This window comes from Carlito syrichta, unplaced genomic scaffold, assembly GCF_000164805.1.
Source record: "Carlito syrichta isolate Samal-C Ts95f unplaced genomic scaffold, Tarsius_syrichta-2.0.1 Scaffold113598, whole genome shotgun sequence".
Taxonomy (NCBI): domain Eukaryota; kingdom Metazoa; phylum Chordata; class Mammalia; order Primates; family Tarsiidae; genus Carlito; species Carlito syrichta.
In genome coordinates this window covers 210,070-215,817 of record NW_007057694.1, presented here as the reverse complement: position 1 = coordinate 215,817, position 5,748 = coordinate 210,070, and positions in this window count along the sequence as shown.

Sequence of the window (5,748 nt, the reverse complement as noted above, 5' to 3'; positions counted from 1 at the left end):
GACTCCTACTTAAAAAAAAAAAAAAAAAGATCTAGACTCAAAAGACATCTGGCACAGACTTCAGCTATTCAGCACCCCTTCCTAGGGGAGACATGTACTTGTGACGGTGGTGTGCCTCAGTTTCTCCACATGTGAGGATAGAAGCTTCTTGAGCTTAGCACATGCAGGCTTGACCAAGGGAGACTCCCCTGAGATGATAACAGGAAAGATTTCCATGTGTGGGCTGAGCGGGGCAGCGTGGCTGGGGTAGGGGACAGAGATGCCTAGGTCTCAGGATCAGGTAGATTTAGGTCCAAATTCTGGATCTGTCTCTTCCCATCTATATGATCCTGGGCAAATTACTTCCCATCTCTGAACCTTAGAAATCACATTCTAATCCTTAAAACGAACCTCTAAGGTAGACGCTGTGCAAAGTCACATCTTATAATCTAGAAACTGGAACACAGAGAGCTAAATTAACCAGCTAGAGGTCATGCATGACTCTGGCATGAAGCAGAGTCAGGATTCAAGCCTAGGTCTGTACGCCTAATCACTACCCTACACTGCCCTGCTTCCTATAAATCCTGGAAGAGCAGAATTCTGATACTGGCCCTGCCAGGAACGTAAGACACACAGCTTCTCGGGCCTCCGCTGTGAAATGAGGGGGCGGAACTTGCTGCAACACGGAGCACTGTCTCAGCCTCCAAGTTGTTTCTGAGAGTGTGTTGTCTTTGTCCATCAACCAACAAGGTGCTGGGACAGTTGTTGGGAGACTCCCTCCTCGGCCACCGATGTCCCCATGGCCTGCCTCCTAGCTTGGGTTCGAGGATTAGCAGCTGGAGCACCATGGAAAAGCACCTTGCCCAGAGTCTCTGGAGCACCGACAGAGTCTCACTCTGTTACCCAGGCTGGAGTGCAGTGGCACATTCACGGTCACCACAGCCTCACCCTGCTGGGCTCAGGTGATTCTTCTGCCTCAGCCTTCCAAGTAGCTGGAACTACAGGTGTATACCACCACACCCAGCAAATTTTTTGATTTATTGTAGCCCAGGCTGGTCTCAAACCCCTGGGTTCAGGCAATTCTCTTGCCTTGGCCTCCCAAAGTGCTGGGATTACAGGCGTGAGCCACCATGCCCAGTGACAACCTCTTCTAAATCTATAGGCTCCAAGAGGGTAGAGGCTGCTTCCAGACAAAGTGGATCCCATCCAAGGCCAGTCGTAGGCGGTGAAGGTTACTTAGCCTGGGCTGTAGTCCAAAGTTAGCTTTTCCCAACTCCCCTTAGCCAGACTGGATGATGAATTTTTAAAAATTAGTTTTAATCTTTATTTTTATTTTAGAGATGGGGTCTCACTCTGTCACCCAGGCTGGAGAGCAGTGGCATGACTGTAGCTCACTGCAGCCTCGAACTCCTGGGCTCAAGCCACCTTTCCAAGGTCTCACCCTTCTAAGTAGCAGGACTACAGGTGCCGATTAATTTTAAATTTTCTGTAGAGACAGAGTCTTGCTGTGTTGCCCAGACAGGCCTCTAGTGATCCTCTTGCCTTGGCTTCATAAGCTCTGGAATTACAGATGTGGGCCCCTGCACCTAGGTTAGATGAGCAGTTTAAGAATTCTTAGGCTGAGCTCGGTGGCTCAGCTTGTAATCCCGCGCCTTTGGGAGGCTGAGGTGAGTGGATTGCCTGAGCCCGCGGGTTCGAGACCCGCCTGGGCAGCGAGACCTCATTTCTACAATAAATAAAAAAATCAGCCGGGCGTGGTAGCGCATGCCTGTAGTTCAGGCCACTTGGAAGGCTGAGGCGGAAGGATCGCCGGAGCCCAGCAGGTCGAGGCTGCAGTGACTGGGAGCGGCCACTGCACTCCAGTCTGGGCGACCGAGTGAGACTCCAACACACACACACAAAAAAGATTCTTAGACTTTTAGGATCGGAGAATGCCAATAGGACAGGCAGTCCAGGGATTCAGGGATCTCATCTTCAGCAGACTCAACATAGTTGACTACAGGGCCCTCACTACGCCACCTCATGCCCTCCAAGGAGAGTCTGAGCCCTTCCTGGTGGTGTAGATGGTCAGAAGCTCTTCTTGAAGCTGGCCACAATCTGACTTTTCTGCCATGACCATCTTCTGGGCCTAGTTTGGTCCTTTGGAGTGTCACAGTGTGTTCTTCTCATGGCATAGTCTTCACAGCCTTGAAGACAATCTCTGTGACCCTTCCAAGTCTTTTATCCTCTAGATTAAATAGCTCCGCTTTCTTGAATTCTGCCTTTTAGGTCAAGGTTCTTTTTTTTTTTTTGAGTTGGAGTCTAACTCTGTCACCCAGACTGGAGTGCAGTGGCCGCTCCCGGCCACTGCAGCCTTGACCTGCTGGGCTCCGGCAATCCTTCTGCCTCAACCTTCCAAGTAGCTGGAACTACAGGCACGCACTACCACGCCCGGCTAATTTTTTTGATTTATTGTAGAGATGAGGTCTCACCAAGTTGCCCAGGCGGGTCTCGAACCCACGGGCTCAGGCAATTCACTCACCTCGGCCTTAAAGTGCTGTTTAAATTTAGTGCCAACGTGCTGGGATTACAGGCTGAGCCACCAAGCCCGGCCTGGTCAAGGTTCTTTAAGGCTTCTTCCTCACTGCCCCACTCCCTCTGTTCCTAAAACGTCCTTTTTTTTTTTTTTGGCAGGGGAGTCAGGGTCTCACTCCATCGCCTAGGCTGGAGTGCAATGGCATGATCACGGCTCACCTTCGCCTCAACCTCTTGGGCTCAGGTGATCCTTCTGTGTCAGCCTCCTGAGTAACTGAAACTACAGATGCATGCCATCATGTCCAGTTAATTTTTTTTATTTTTGTTGAGATGAGGTCACACTATGCTCCCTAGGCTTGTCTCAAACTTCCGGATTCAAGCAATCCTCCCGCCTCGGCCTCCCAAAGAGCTGGGGTAATAGACATGAGCCACTGTGCCTGACCATCCCAAAATATTCTAATGGGTTTGTCAGAAATCCCAGCTCAGGATCTCTTTTAAAATACTATCCTCAAAACACAGTGCTTCCGTGTTCCTTCTCAGTAGGCCAGCATTCTTGCCTACTGTCTCCCTTGGCCATCCCTTCCCTCTGCAGACTCCCTCCAACTTTCTGGTCTTCCTTCCGCAAACTACGCCCTCCCCCCTACACTTCACTCATGTGGTCTTTGTACAGGCTGCCATGTTCACCTATGACTCTGCTCTTGAGACCAGTTGATTGGCTAAGAGGTTGGCACTAAATTTAAGCAGGTCCAGTTAGTTCATTTGTTTGAATTTGAGTACCTCTGTTGACTAAACTGGTAAGGTATAAAATTCAGCAGCTATTGGTAGCCGTGTTGATCAAGATAGAACAGACTATGCTTAAAAATTGTATGAGGGGAGACTCCAAAAAAGCCAGAATTATTTTTTGAAGGGTGGGCCCCTTGGAGTATAGGCTTCCCCAGCGAGGTAAGTATTCTGGGAACCCATCAGCATCAGTGTACAACCTCGCATTGTTGTGAGAGGCTGTGTTTGACTTCAGTGAATTTTTTTTGGAGATTCTTTCAAGGCATTTGCCCAGTTCATAATGAGTAATTTATGAGCACACCTGCCCACACTGTGCTGAGTGTTCAGCAGTTTTTGACACCAAACAGCATGACTCCCATACCCCACCCTCCCTATTCACCTGATCTCACCCCAAGTGACTTCCTTTATTTCCCTGGATGAGAAAAAGCTTCAAAGGGAAACGTTTTGCTGCTGTAGAAGAGGTGAAACCAAAAACACAGCATCAAAATGATGAGCTCAGACACTGTTTTGAACAGTGGAAAAAGTGTTTGATAAGTGTATTGCATCAAACAGAGAATACTTTGGAAGTGACTGAAGTTTAAACCTGTAAGAATAAATACACAATTTTTTATAAACAAATTCCAGGGTTTTGTTGTTGTTGTTGTTCCTTCTCTTATACTTCTAATTAAAAAAAATAAATTTGAAAAAGAATGAGCTGTGCTGCAGTAACGGATCAATCCTGAAATGTTTGATGGAGCTCAGCAGGTCTTCTAGGAACTGTCTCTCCTCCAAGTGGTGATGCAAGGATCTAAGATCCTGTTATTTTGAGACTTCACCATCATATAGTCATTTGCTTCTGACCTCAAGAAAGAGGGTGGAGGGAATGACGGGTGTGAAGAAGGTCTGAATGGTCTCAGCTGAAAGCAAATGTTACTTTCACCCATGTTCACCAGTCAGGCTTCCATCCATAGCCTCCCTTAACTGCAGGAAAGACTAAGAGATGTCATCTTTCTTTGATATTTATTTGTTTGTTTGTTTGAGTCAGGGTCCTACTCTGTCACCCAGGCTGGAGTGCAGTGGCACTATCACACCAGAGCCTCCACCTCCTGGGTTCAGGTGATCTTTCCACCTGAGCCTCCTGAGCAGCTGAGGATAATTTTGTTTTTGTTTTAAGAGATAAGCTTCACTATGTTGCCTAGGCTGGTCTCAAACTCCTAGGCTCTAGCGAGTCTCCTGCCTTGGCCTCCCAAAGTGCTGGGATTACAGGCATGAGCCACCACCTGGCTGATTGTTTTTATTTTTAATAGAGATGGGGGTCTTGCTATGTGGACTAAGCTGGTCTTGAACTGCTGGCCTCAAGAATCCTCCTACCTTGGCATCCCAAAGTGTTGAGATTATAGGCATGAGCCACTGTGCCAAGCCAAAATTTCATCTTTCTTTCTTTTCTTTCCTTTTTTTCCAGTTAGAGACTCACTCTGCCACCCAGGCTGGAGTGCAGCAGCACCCTCATAGACACCACAGCCTCGACCTGCAGGTTCAGGCAATCCTTCTGCCTCAGCCTCCAAAGTAGCTGTAACTATAGGTGCACACCACCACACCTGGCTACTTTAAAAAAATTTATTGTAGAGACAAGGTCTCACCAAGTTGCCTAGGCTGGTCTCGAACCCCAGGGCTCAGGCAATCCTCTCACCTCCTCCTCCCAAAGTGCTGGGATTATAGGCTTGAGCCACCGCACCTGGTCAAGATGTCATCTTTCTATGTGCTGAGAAAGAAACAAAAACAAAGATTAGCAAAAACTAGCAAACTAGTGATGAGAAGCTTGCTGTAGCCATGTTTTTTTGTGAATCACAGAAAGCCAGTCTATACCAAGAGAAAAGTGGTCACAGGAAAGAGAAGAGAGCCTGATTAGACTTTCTGAGCCTCCTCCACCTTCCCTGGGTCTTGGCTATTCTGTGAGATACCGCAGCATCCTCCCCATACATTCCTCTTATGCCAAGCTAATTTTGTATTACTTTTAGTCCCTTGCATCTTGATGAGACCTGCCTATCTAAGGCCATCTTTGTTTTAATACATTAATGCTATTAAAGCAGGCTAAATAATTACACTTTTTTTTCTTTACCTTTTTGCTTGAATTGCTATAAATTCACATCTTCCTGCTGTGGCCTGAATAGTTGTGTTCCCCCCAAATTCATTTGTTGAAAACTCAACCCCCAAGCTGATGAGATTGGGAGGTGGGAACTTTGGGATATGATTAAGTCCTAAGGGTGGCGCCCTCAACGTGGGATTAGCGTCCTTAAGAAAGAAGTTCCAACTGAGTGCAGTGGCTCTTGCCTGTAATTCTAGCACTTAGGGAGGTGGAGGTGAGAGGACTGCCTGAGCCCAGGGGTTTGAGACCAGCCTGGACAACTCGGTGAGACCTCATTTCTACAATAAATTTTTTTTTTTTTTTTTTGAGTTGGAGTATCACTCTGTCACCCAGACTGGAGTACAGTGGCC